Genomic DNA, 14,175 nt, shown 5'->3' on the forward strand with positions numbered 1-14,175 from the left:
AAATGCATCTCACAAAAAATGAAATATTTGTTCAATGAAAACTATAAATCATTGATGAAAGAAATTAAAGGAGACTTTAAAAAAAAGGCATACCATGGTCAAGAATAGGAAGAAGGAAGACTCATTACTGTTAAAGTGGCAATAATGCTCAAACCAATCTACAAATTAAAGGCAATACCTACCAAAATTATAAGAGCCTATTTTGCAGAAATAGAAAAGCCGATACCACAAACTCATATGGAAGTGCACAGGGCCCCAAATGGCCAAAATAATCTTAAAAAAGAACAAAGTCTGTGGACTCACATCTCCTGATTTTGAAACTTACTACAAAGCTACAGTAACCAAAGCAGTTTGATACTTGCATAAGGTAGACATATACACCGATGGAATAGAATTTAGAGTCCAGAAATAAACTGATACATCTGTAGCCATTAGCTTTTCAGAAGGGTACCAAATCAATTAAAAAAAATAAGTCTTCAACAATAGTTTTGGTATAACTGAATTTCTACATGCAAAAGAAGGAAGTTGGATCCCCTATTTCACATTATATATAAAAATTACCGTATTTTTTGGACCATAAGACGCACTTTTTTCCCCCCAGAAGTGGGGGGGAAAAGTCCCTGCGTCTTATGGTCCAAATATAGCCTACACATATACTTTAAAAAAAAAGTTTTTTTACTTGCCCGGCTCTGTGTGGTCTCTGTGTGCTTGCCTGGCTCTAAAATGGTTCTAAATGCTGCTGTTTACTTTACAGGGTTGATTACATGTGTTTATGACTGTGATGTTGGGTTTTAATGCACATAAAATATTTTAGGACACTATTTGTTTCAGAATCTTTTTTTCTTCATTTCCCTTCTCTAAAAACTGGTGCGTCTTATGGTCCGGAGCGTCTTATGGTCTGAAAAATACGGTAACTTAAAATGAGAGCTCAAAACATAAAGAAAGAGAAAATATGAAGGTAATCTGCATGACTTGTGATTCAGCAATGAATTCTTAGCTATGAAATAAGAAACAAACAAACAAAAATAAATAAATAAACCAGACTTAACAAAAATTAATAACTTTTGTGAATACACAGGAATTATCAAAAAAACAATAAAGCCAACTCACAGAATGGGAGAAAATATTTGAAAATCTTACATCTGATTAGGGCTTAATATCCAGAATATATCACTCCTACAACTAAACAGGAAAAAGACAAAGAGCCCAATTCCAAAACTGTCAAAGGGCTTTCTAAACACCTCTCCAAAAATGATTTACAAATGGCCAATTATGTGAAAAGATATTCATCATCATCAATCACTATAAAAATGCAAATGAAAATCACAATGAGATACCACTTCATACATATTAGAATGGCTATAATTTAAAAACCAGAAAATAACAAGTGCTGGCAAGGAAACAGAAATTGAAACTCTCATAATTGCTTATGAAAATGTGAAATGGGTCAGCTGCTCTAGGAAACAATTTGGCAGTTCCTCAACAAGCTAAATATAAAATTTCCATATGACATAGCAATTCCACTCCTAGGAACATACCCCCCCCCAAAAAAAAAAATCAAAACAGGGACTAAAACAAATACTTGTGAGCCCATGTTTATTTAAGCATGATTTATAATAACCTAAAGGTAGGAACAACCAAAGTGTCCATTGATAGGTGAAGGAATTCACAAAATGTGATATACACTCACTATGGAATATTATCCTATCTATTAAAAAGGAAATATACAAATTGACCATAATACCATCATAAAGATAGCAGCACCCATAGCTACAAAGATGGTGGTGCCCAGTCTCCTCAGCCCTGCCTGAGTCCTTGTCTTTTCAGCCCCGCTGAGGGGAGAGGGAGTGGCATACACACGGTGTGGCCAGACCCACCCTCAGCTCCCCAGCTGCCCAGGGCCAGCCTCAGGCACAGACAAGCCTCAGATGGTGGCTGTCCAGCTGCCCAGGGCTGCCTGAGGCTCAGGTAACCAGGGCCAGACAAGGCTTGTGCTGTGGGCAGTGGCAGCAGCAGAGGTGCGATGGGGGTGTTGCCTTCCCCGAATCACCTGAGGGCTCCCAGACTATGAGAGGGGAAAAGCTGGGCTGAGGACCCCCGCCCCTCATCCAGTGCATGAATTTTCATGCACCAGGCCTCTAATTCAATCATAAAAGGGAATGAAGCTGGGATACCAACTACCAAATAGATGAACCTTGGAAACATACCAAGTGAAATAAGCCAGAGATAAAAAAAAGAACACCATGAGTATTTTATGATTTCACTTATATTAACTGTATCTATAAGAGGCAAATTCATAAAGATAGCAAAGATCAGATGTTATCAGATATTGGGGGTGGGAAAAGGAGAAGTTGTTGCTTCATGGTTACGGAGATTCTGTTTGAATTGAGGGAATAAAAGTGGAAATAGATAGTGGTAAATGGTTGTATTATACAACATTGTGAACATATTGCCAATGAATTGTACACCTCAAAAAATGGTTAAAATGGCAAATTTTGGCATATACATTTTACCACAATAAGAAAACTTTTAAATAGGGTGAGAGCTAAGGAGCCTGGTCAATCTTCCTGAATACTTCACTTTGATTTCTGTTGTGTACCACTGTAAAGTTAATAGTGCCTCTTTGCCATATGCAAACATCTAAATCTACCGTAGCAAAGTTTTCCTTAAGACTGCATACCAAAAAAAGCAATAAAAAAGAAGCTGAAGGATGGATATAGAAATACTGTTTGCAATTTTCAGAAATGCAATTATTAATCCACAAAGCAATGCAGAAAAGAAATGAAATTAACTTATGATTACAATTTTACCAGGGCTTTCATGCTCTTCAGCACATGTTTCCTTCTAATATTTTCTCGATTTTTTTTTCTCCTCTCCTTGTGTATTGTTCGCTATGGAGTTAGAATGTTAAATATGGCATGGATACTACTTGGCTGCTTAAAAGCAGTCTTTCCATGAACTCCGGCAAGACTCTCTTTCTCGTCTCATGTGAAGCCTACCCCTGTTAAAATGTCTCCTGCTTTCTCTTGTCTTCTGTGGGCATATCTTCTTGTGGTTTTTGCCATCTGTTCAACATCTGATCTTTGTCTACTCCAAGCTACTCCTAATTAACTCTGCACTTTCTAAGTAAATAGCTCAGCACAAAGCAGCCTGAGTTAAAAACAATGTTAATTTGCTGTAAAAGCTAACATAAGCTGAATAAAGTTACATCATTCAATAAAACCATCGTTAGGAATATATAACGGATTGTTTTCAGTCTACATAAAAAATAGTGAGGTAAGAGAACCATCTATGTGTCTTTGGTTCAGGCTCCAAATGAATTTTTACACTCCAAATATCCTTGATAGCGAGTGAACAGCTTTTGGGGGGAGACAGAGATACTTAAGCCAGGGGGTTGACAGTGGGATAGAAAGGATGAGAAGGAATGTAAGAGACACTGGTGAAGGAAAACTAACAATACCTAACAATGTATTAGATGTGGGAAATATGGAAGACAGGGGGCTCAGAAGACACCAAGATTCCAGAGACCAGGAGAACAGCATGCTGGGGAAAGAAGCCAGTTTGTTTGGGCATAAGAACAGGTTAGAGAAAAGGGGAGTTTGAGGTTCTGATGAATAGAACCTTAAATGGGAGTTCTGTCAAGTAGATTCAAGAAATGCATCTCTGGAGAGGAGGCAGAGTGAGAGTAAGCATGAGATGAATAAAGGAACTACCAAAACAATAAACAGAGTAGAAGGAACTGGAATGCTAGGGAAGCCTAGATTTCACTGATGCAAACATTGAGAGATTCATGTGTAGAATAAAGGGGAGGAGGATAGAGCATTTGCTTATGGGAAGGTTGGGTTCTAAGGGACATGCAGAGGGTGGGAGAGGGGAGTAAGCCAGGCTGGGTAGAGAATTGTGGGGATAGGATGAGATAGACATGGCCTGCACATGGGAGGAGAAGCTGTGGCTGTCTTATTTAGCAGCAGGACTCTCCACAACTGAGTGAAATGCCACTAAAGATATGGAATTCACTAAAGGAGAGGCTATCTGGCTCCTGATTGGCAAATGATACTTGCCACCTCTTCCCCTCACTCAGGAGACAAATGTGTGGTGCTGAAAGGGACAGATTTTGTTTTCTCTCCTGTTGGCTGCCGGCATGGGGCCCAGCGAAAGCAGAGTCACATGAGTGCAAACTTGCTGCTTTTTAAGCAATGAGCTGGCAGGAAAAGAGATCCTGTCTTTATCATGTATTTATTTATTTATAATTTGTATAGCATCCATATCCAAATGAATTTGAGGCAGTCTGCAATAAAAACACATGTACACATGTCACAAGATACTTAAAATAAAGGTCAGAGAGAGCCTAGAAAGAGGAGAATAAATGAGTTTGTAGCATGCTCCTCAGCAGGAAAAGTAACCAGGTAGAGGAGACAGCCTGAAGACAGGAAGATGAGTAAGACAGCTGTCATTTTTCTAGGGGGCACTCTCCCACTGCTGTTTTAGTCCATAGCAACCACAAGGGAAACCCTTTCATCTGGCATATGTCCAAAGCAAAGGTCCCAAGCCCTCAGGGAGAGCAGGGTAGGGTCTGGTGGTCAGTGGAGAGATGCTGCCAAGTTCATGTGCATTGGCCCCAGGAGGGAACACTGCTGGCGGGGAGAGGATGGTGAGCAGCTATCCTGCAATCAGCAGGGGTAGGAGGGGGTGGGGGCCGTGATCCACAAAGAGACATATCAAATGAGACTCTTGAATGTCCAAGTCAGTGAAAGCTAAAGGCAAAAGGTCTAGACCCCAGGGCCTTGGAATCAGCTCCATCTCACAGTTTCCTTTTCACACAGCCTCTTCTTCACATGCATAGAAACCTCACCAGGGCTGATTTCCAGGTCTGCACAAAAGATCGCTGAGTGCCATCCAAGAAGTCCTCACTCTCCAAGAGTCCTAATGGAGCAGCTCCACGGCGACCACACACGGGGCAGGCACAATGACCAAGTGGAAAGCACAGAGGGCTGCCATCCAGTCCTGATGGGTGTCTGTAACCTCACTTTGTGCTCCCATACAATGCAACATTCTTTTGACGCTGCTCTAAGAAATTTCAGAGAGAGCCCTTCACTTCTCACACTCCAAACCCCTGCCAGAGTTCAGCTGCCACAACCACAGCTAGAACATTTGCTCACAGGCCAGGCAGACTTGGGAGCGGCAGGTAAGGGATAACGTTGATACCTTCTGTAGCACAGACACACTCTCCATCCTTAGCTGTGGTCACCGTTTGGATTTTTTTTTTTTACAATGGGTGAGGCGAATGGGGTGAAGGTCTCATTTAAAGGGTCTTAAATCTTCTGCTCATAATATACAGAAGCAGATATGTTTATTCATGAGGAAAAAAGAAGCAAAACAATAATAATAATAATACACAAATAGAAAAGCACATAGAGTACTGACACCGGAAGAGATGAAGTTATAAAGACACACTTAGAACCTGGGGCAGGTTCTTACTAATTTAGTTCTCTTCCTATCTGGTTGAAAGGATCAGTCCTTTCTGTTAAGCCTAGCACAGCTGAGGCCTCTAGGGGTTATAAGTGCTCTAGGACAATGATATCTCTATGAAATGCGAAGATCTAGGTGCTGCTAGCAGAGGGAACTTTCCACTCATTTGTGCTTTTCCTAGCTGGCCTCTCCCATGACGGAAGGAATGCATCACACGGGGATGATGAGAATGGTTAGGCTGCCCCACACTCACCAGCAGAGTGGGCCATTCATGCCACTCTGCCTGTGAACTTTCGAGGCCAAAGAGTTGGTAAGGTAAGATATCATAGTGTCTCTATTAAAGGGGCTAGTTTTCAAGCCTTATGTGTCTAAGATTTACCATATTTCTCTGGCCGACTGAGCATGACAGCAATTCCCAGTTCTCATAATGAGATGAAAATGAAGGAAAGAAGTTACAATCTCAGGTGTCTGGGGAACTCACCCATTGATCTATTTTCCCCCCCACTAGGGATGAGTTCCCTCCCCCATAATTCTAAGTAATTAGATACTGAATCATACATACTACATTTGCTACACTAATGGTGTCTCCTAATATCCCCTCCTACCCTAACCACTAGTTGAGTTCAAATATCTTGACACATCTCCATAACTTTAGTCTTTCTCTCCACCCAGCCTGAGAGAGGCTTGCCTTCCCTCCATTCTCTGTCATGATGTACGGTAATAGGTTCAAGAGGGCGGAAACTTGGTTCCAGCCTCCCTGATGCTTTGACTCACCCTCGTAAAAAGTTATTGGTGTCAGTGCTGGTCTAGCAATTGCCGCCTGCACCCCCTTCCCTCCTGGCTTCTATAATTTCATTTCTCCCGGCTGCACCATACAATAAACTCTAATGAGCTTTTACATTCCTTCACCAGACACCCTCCACCACCAAGTCAAACAAGGAGAGAAATATAACTTCCTTTAGGAAATCTGCATGGCCGTGGAATTCTAGGCAACTGAACCAGTATACAGAGTATGACACTCTTCACAGAAGCTGGAGTACATTAAGCACAGAGAAAAGAGAGAACAGAGTATGTGAGCTATGTTCAGGAATAGCATCAACCCCAGCCAATCCAAAAAAAGGGGGAGGAGAGAAAAGAAGGGGAAAAAGAACCCAAGAACCTGAGCTGAAAATAACTTGCCAATATTTCGACCCAGGATTTATGTTATATATTTCAATATGTAACAAGAATCATAATATGCCCTAGCTGGTTTTGCTCAGTGGATAGAGCATCAGCCTGCAGGCTGAAGAGTCTTGGATTCCATTCCAGTCAAGGGCACATGCCCAGATTGTATGTTTGTTTCCCAGTAGGGGGCATGCAGGAGGCAGTGATCAATGATTCTTTCTTATCAATGATGTTTCTATTTCTCCCTCTCCCTTCCTCTCTGAAATCAATAAAAATAAATATTTTTTTTAAATCATAATATCTGTGACCTATTCACACTTTTACAGTTAATCTCACCAGGAAATGAACCAAGATTCCTAAGTCCCTTATCGTGTGCTAGGTCCAGTTGATTATCTTACATTATCTAACACAGAAAATACAAGTTTAGAATGAGTTTTCTCCCTTTCCCATACACATTTTCTTAAGAGTTTTGTCAAATATGCATACACAATAAAAATACACATAAATGCACATTCATTTGCCTTTCTGATCTTCTTGTTCCTTTTCCTAGTTCACATCCAGGGGATTTCAGTTTAGAATCCTCCAAAGGCCATGGGAGTGATACATGACCAGTCCTGAAACTACTAATTGTAGTAATTGTCCTGCATGAACCCCATGTTTCTTGCATGAATCAGGGAAGCGTGACTGGGAAGCTGCCTGGGCCAGAACTCCCTGTGTTGGTCACACTTTTCCTCCTTGGGCCTCATGGGCCACAGTGACCCTTGAGCACGCACTGCCCCTCTCCTTCAGTGGCCACTCTGGGACAGAGAGAAGGCCCACAATAAATGGAGAATACCAGTTTCAGAGAGCAGGGTTGGGCAGGGCTGATTTCTAGGAGAAAAACTAACAGATGAGTCCCCAGGGAACCTGAAAAGGTGCCAGGAAGTTAAATTTGAAGATGGGAAAAGATAATTACTGAGAAGCTTTTTACAAAATATTGCTTTGTAAACTCTCACATATTTGTAATTTTCTTCCTTACATGTTACCCAGTGGGAAGAGCAGTAAAACTCTTAGAACATTCTTCAAAGGTGTTCATACTTTCAAAAAGATAGCTGGAAATAGAACATATCCAGGTAAAAGTATCCCATATGCCCCAGACATAGAAGAGGAGCATTCTGGGTAGAAGAATTAGCAATGGTGACACAGAAGGGGAAGAGAAGTAAACCGAGACTCTTGTCTCATGGACCACTTGGTGTGTGAGGATGCAGATTCAGAAAGGAAAAAAAAAAACTTACCATGAGCACACAGCAATTTATTGGGAGAGTCAGAATATGAACATACATTTTCTGATTTCCACTAAAGTGCTGTCTGTATTAAATTCCACACTTCTAAGTTGGCCCCCTGGCCTGCGATATATGCTCAGATGAAATTTTTCTTCATCTTCCCAATAGGTTCATCGTAGAATATCAAATTCCTCTAGACATCACCCATTTGAAATTTCAATGGCTCAAAGCTGAGATTCTTAGGTGTTTCTTCCTGCTACTGTACATCTGATGAGTAATGTTCATGCATTTGGCTCAGGATCTCTTGTGTTTAATAATAATAATAATAATAATAATAATAATAATAATAATTAGCTCTAAGGCCTTTTCATATCACTCAATGATTGTATTCGAGTGAAAGAAATGACAGTAGTACTTCTTGTCCAAAAAATGAGTTACCTGTTTTGATTTCAAGTCCCATCTCTCTATCATCTATCTATCCATCTATTTATCTATCTACCTACCTACCTACCTATTTATCTCTCTCCACCTGCTCAAGCCCTTGCTTCAAGTACTTCTGAAAAACTCCAGAACATCTCACTTACAGCTACTCTATTAGACAAGCTCCTTCTCTTCTTACTGCCCTAGACTAGTGAGGAGGCATGTGTCAAAGCATTTCCTCTACTCAATGTGGCCTTCTGTTAGAAGAGTCCAAAGGAAATGTTCTTTGAGGCCCAGTGTGTGAAGTATGTACTGACTTCTCTCATCTCAGGGGTCAGATATGCATTGGGAGTTGGATCAGCAGCAGATTCCAAGAAGAGTCACCATCAGAACACAGGCTCCTATCTGATAATGGAGGCTGTGGTACTGGCTCACACTCTGTATAATTGAATTATTCTCTCTTAGACTGATGTCCTTCAGCCCCATGCAGATGTATATAGAAGCATATAGCACTGCATGTTACTCATATTGTCTCAGCTATTGACTGAGCTGGCCCAGCCATGCTTAAATCCCAGCAATGGACAGCAGAATATTTCATGGTGTACTAAGATCCCTACCACACGTGATTATAAAGGTAGCAAGTTTCATTTACATAAAACAAATGTAAATCAAACAAAATCCCAAGTAGTTATCATTCCTAGAATTAAGTTACTATGATACAGTTCACAGTAGATTATGATGGGTCTGCATTGCAATGCTACAGATGGAAGGGGCTAACCCAAAGGAAAAACACAAAACTGTCAGTTAATGGTGCTGACTTTCCAAAATGGACAGCCTGGCATCATTTTCCATTACTTTTCACTTAGTGGCTTCATTTTAGTCCTATGGTTGGAGCATTGCCCAGGCACGGTTAGTGCTCTCACCATTTCTTCACAATTAATAATGATAATCTCAAAGACTAAAACCGCCTCCAATTCCATCCCCATCCAGTGACTGTCCAAATGATAACTTCAATACCCAAATGATACTTCCACCAGGGAGCCTTCTCTGATAACACCAAACCATACTCTTCATCTCATTCATATAAACAAACAAAAAAACCCTACAGTACAATTTGGACACACAGAGACTATGCTTAATGGCATGCCATATGCATCATTTGGTTGATTAAAATGGTATGAATGAAGAAATTAAATAGTTATGTTGGGCTGGGTTTTTTTGTCACTTAGAGTCAGTGTGGAATTTTATAATTTTGCATCTTCTATGTTAAATTTCCCTTCCACATGAAAAATACAAAAATAAAATTCTCATAATTATGTTTATTTTAAAAAGTACTATATTGAAAGCATTTGAAGATTTTATGCATTCATGTGTCTATCTGTGCATGATTTCACAGGTTTAATACAGTTTTTTTTTAATAAGTTGATATGATAATCCCAGAGTATATAGAGCTGTATATCTTTATCTACTTTATCTATCATCTATCTATCTATCTATCTAAAGGGAAATCTAATAGATTCATGGCAGGAAATACTACCCAACCATGCTCTGCAGTAGAGAAAAGAAACAGAATGTTCTGTAAGGTAACCAGGTTGCCCAGAAAACATAGCAGATTCTTAGCAATTCCCATTTTCATCGAAATTTATAAGGCCATATGAATCCTAGTGGTGTAATAGCCATCACCTTCTACATATACCTCACACTGGAGTTGCTTTTGTTTCTTTCTTTTGGGAGAGGTAAATTTGAGGGTAGTAGCCACTATATACAATAAAAGGCTATTACAGCATTTTTCAAGGAACCAACATAAGAAAACGTTACAAGCGGGGGAAGTGGTGAAAGCAAGCAACAGTGCACCTTGGGGAGCTTCTCAAGGGCTTTCAGAGTTGAATACCATCCTTACAGGATAAAAAAAAAATATATGTGGGGTAAAAATTAATGAGATTTTCATGTATCTTTTTGACAAAAGAATAGAGGTAGTCAAATGGTCTTTGATTTGTTCCAGGGGAATACTTTGTCATCTACCCATTTTCATTGAGATCTGATGTTCTTCTGGATCCCAGTCATGCTGTTCTGCATCCCATACTTCCTGGTTTGAGCTCCAGGTCCAAGTTCATGCAAACAACCCCCAGGATTCACTGACTCTGAGTGAGCTGTGTTCTTAACCATGCCCGCTTTTAGGGGTGGATTTTCTCAGAATCTATCCCTTGGCATTCTTCATGTATCTAATAATTATTTTTGAGGGTTTACTATGAGCAATGCTGAGTGGACACCTAAAGATATCTATAACATATTGAGAGTTTATATAACTAAGCTGGGTTGCCCTTATTCTATGAAAGTGCTATTTGTGCTCAAAGGAAAAAGAGGAGGAAAGAAGAAGTGAGGGGAAGGTAGAAAATGAGAAGTGTAGGAGGAGATCTGACAGTTAAACATGAGAAATCAATTAACTTGAAATGCACCTAATGTGGTGACCTGAGGATTTTTGGGGAAGCAGTCAGGTTAGGCTTATAAGAAGAGCACTGAATAGACCTGGGGCCTTGCCTAACAAACATAACTTCCCAAATTATGTTCTGCAGTACATTTTTTTTTTAATTTTTGAAGTTGTTAACAAAAAGAGGGAAGTGAGAGGAGGATTGTAAATCAAAAAATATTAAAAAACAAAAAAACAAAAAAACAATTCACCAGATTTTTTAAAGGCAGGACAAAGTGGTCTTTTAATATGCTATGTTTTTGTTTCTGTTTTTTATTTAAGCACTTCACAAGATTAGTGTTCAATAAGCCAAGTTGTAGGGAATGTATGAAGTGACTTATGTCAGGATTGAGAATGGTAGAAAGTTTGCTCCCTTCAGGCCCTCTCTTATGATGCAAAGGAAGAAAGTCTTGGATCAACTCTGAGTCCAAGGCTTCACTAACATAATCCTTTCTTTGCCTTTTGATGTGAACATTAGTTTCTCCTGTAAAATAACAAAAGCATTGCTTCTGCTGACCAATGACAGCTTTGGTTGAAACAGAAGGGTTGAAAGTCTGAGATGAAACATTTTGGGGGCCTTCACAGAGCACTGCTTACTAGTTAACCTCCTTGGGGCAAGCTGGGGTCGCTGCCCCTGAGCAGTAATGTAACTGAGGAAAGATCTGTTCCTCACACCATCAGGGGGATAAGAAAATCCGTTGCGGATTAGTTCTTTTAATTCAAGAAACCATCAGACTGAAATGCTGCATGATTCCTGAGCTACCTCCAAATTAAGTGACTCGAGGCAATTTTCATTCTTTTTTTAAATTTTGTCTTTCTTACCAACAGCACAGGACATCCCTCCCTGCTCCATTATCAGGGATGGTGCCGGTTTTTTACTTTGATTTCCAAGTCAGCTTCTTAAGGCATCATGTTCATGCAAGTGGACTCAACGCCCACAGAACTAGGTCAGGCAGTTGCTTGAGGTCATTACAAGGCTACAAAATAGAGCATGCTTAATTCTGTTATTTTTGAAGATTTTTTTTTTCTTCTCTCTTATGTGCATAGAAGACAATCAGTACTTAATTAAATTTTGGAACTCTTCCTGAAAATGTCAGACTGTCAAAGATTCATGTGACCTCCTTTCACCTGACTCACCCAGGAGAGGCTTAAGCAAAAGCAGGTAAAAGAAGTGGGCTTGTCGACCGAAGACATCAGAAACTACATCAATTGTTGCCCTTCTGTTTTAAACACCAGGGCTTAAAAATGTTCCAGCAAGAAAATCCTTAGTGCACGGAAATCATAGGTGGAATGATTTCAATCTCTTCATTTTAGATAGAGGTTGAGTGGCTTAACTGAGATAACTGAGAATGTAGTGATATCTCAATTAATATTTGGATTAGAACCCAATTAGCAGGAGCATAAACTAGTATCAGACAGTGTGTTGCCTCAGTGGTGGCCAGTTCCTGCTCTACAAGACAAGGCACTCAATTCTCCAGGTGTGCGGTAAGTGACAACTGGCTTCCTGTCTAAGAGTTATTGGCTAAAGAGAGTCACCTCAACAGGGTCAGGACCTATTCCTGAAGCAGCCCACGCCCACTCAGCTGCAGAGTGCTCCAATGGACCAGAGGCAGCCATAGCAGTCACTGCATTGTAGTGCAGCTGCTCATTTGGACCAATCCTGCTCCCCACATTCCTCATGGGTCTTGTTCATAGAACTTTTCTGAATCAGCTTCTTTCATGCTTATTTCCATTTCACAGTCTGCTTCCAGGAGAACATCACTTGTAAAAGTTGGAATTCAAAGCCCCAAGGTATCTTTGCTGTCCATAGACCAGTTGCAGACATTCTATATATAATACAGAGTTAAATGGGTATGTTCTGTTTTTTTTTTTGTTGTTTTTTTTTTGTAATTTTGTTAAATTTTCCTGATTGTAGAATTTGTCAAGGAAACGGTGTAGTGTGTACAATTCAGAGAATGTGAAGAAGCAATTCATTGATGAGAGCTGTCAGTTCAGTAGAATTCCCTCAGTCCCTCCTCCCTGGATGACAACACAGAAATTTGAAATTGAGAGAAGAAATAGAAGATGATGTTTCCTTATGGAAAGTTTATTTTCAGTGAATAAGAAGATGTTTATCAAAGTAAGCCATGTCAATTATCAACTAGGGACTACAGCCACCTTATTAAGAAAGGGGAGAGGACAATTTTTAACCTGTTAACCTTTCCAGGATCCCTTATCAATTGACTTTGTGTGGTTTACTGTGGATTTTATTCAACAAGAATAACGAGTTGTTTCCATTCTTACAGAGACCTAATATTGTATTTTGTGGCATTGTCCCCAACTCTGCCCTACTCTATATTGACATTAAAACATGTTTATATACACTGGCCAATAACCCTTTATTTTATTTTATTTTGGCATTGTTACCCTGTCTCTATTATTTTCAGAGATCATCACCTTTCCCTCCCTCCTCATTCACTTATAGCCTAATATAGTGTGATCTTATCATTTGTTAGTATGAGTCAACAACTACTTCTAAATATTATTTCTCATATCCCTCATTGTCCTTTTTCCTCTTTAGTTGATTACACACTTGAGTCAGTCTTCCAAAGGAGGTCTGGGGGTTATCTGAATAGTTTATATTTTGCTTTCCGCTTCAATGTTGGTTTGGCTCCAAACTCTTACACTCTTGAAGATACTGTTCCATTATCCCTGATTATCAGTGTGGTAAGAAGTCTGATGACAATCTGCTTTATGTCTAGGTTGCTTCTTTTCTCCTCCATGCAACTCCAAGAGCTTCTAGACTTTTTATATCTATACACTTGTAATTTTTCAAATATATTTCATCAGGCTCTATCTAGATGTGGGTTTTGACTCATCTGCTTGGCACTTAATAAATCCCTTTAATTAAAATGAAAAGATTTTTTTTTAAGTTCAGAAAAATTTGTTGGTTTTTTCTTTGTTGGTTTTTTTCCCCTAATACTCATTCTAGTAATTATATATTGAACTTCTTGGATTTATTCTCTATTATTCTTACTTTTGTCTCACATTTACCATCTTTCTATCTTTTTTTTTTTAATTGTTTGGCTTCTTATCCTGGGAAATATAGGTAGATTTCTCTTTAGATAATTAATTCACATGTTTCTAGTCAATTATTCAGCCTCTTATTATAATTTCAGGAATTATATATTTAATTTTGAAGAATATTTTCTTATCCTCTGATTGCCTATTTTTCATAACAGCCTATCTTTATATTATGGGTGCAATGCCCTCTTAAATCATTCTGAAGATATTGATTAGTATATTTAACACTCTTCTGTTCCATGCACTTTTGATGTTCCCTCTGAGATCAGCTGTTCTGTTTTTGGTTATTTTTTTGGCAGTTATTCACTTTATTTTGTAAAAACACATCTG

Source organism: Pipistrellus kuhlii, unplaced genomic scaffold, assembly GCF_014108245.1.
Source record: "Pipistrellus kuhlii isolate mPipKuh1 unplaced genomic scaffold, mPipKuh1.p scaffold_m20_p_13, whole genome shotgun sequence".
NCBI lineage: Eukaryota > Metazoa > Chordata > Mammalia > Chiroptera > Vespertilionidae > Pipistrellus > Pipistrellus kuhlii.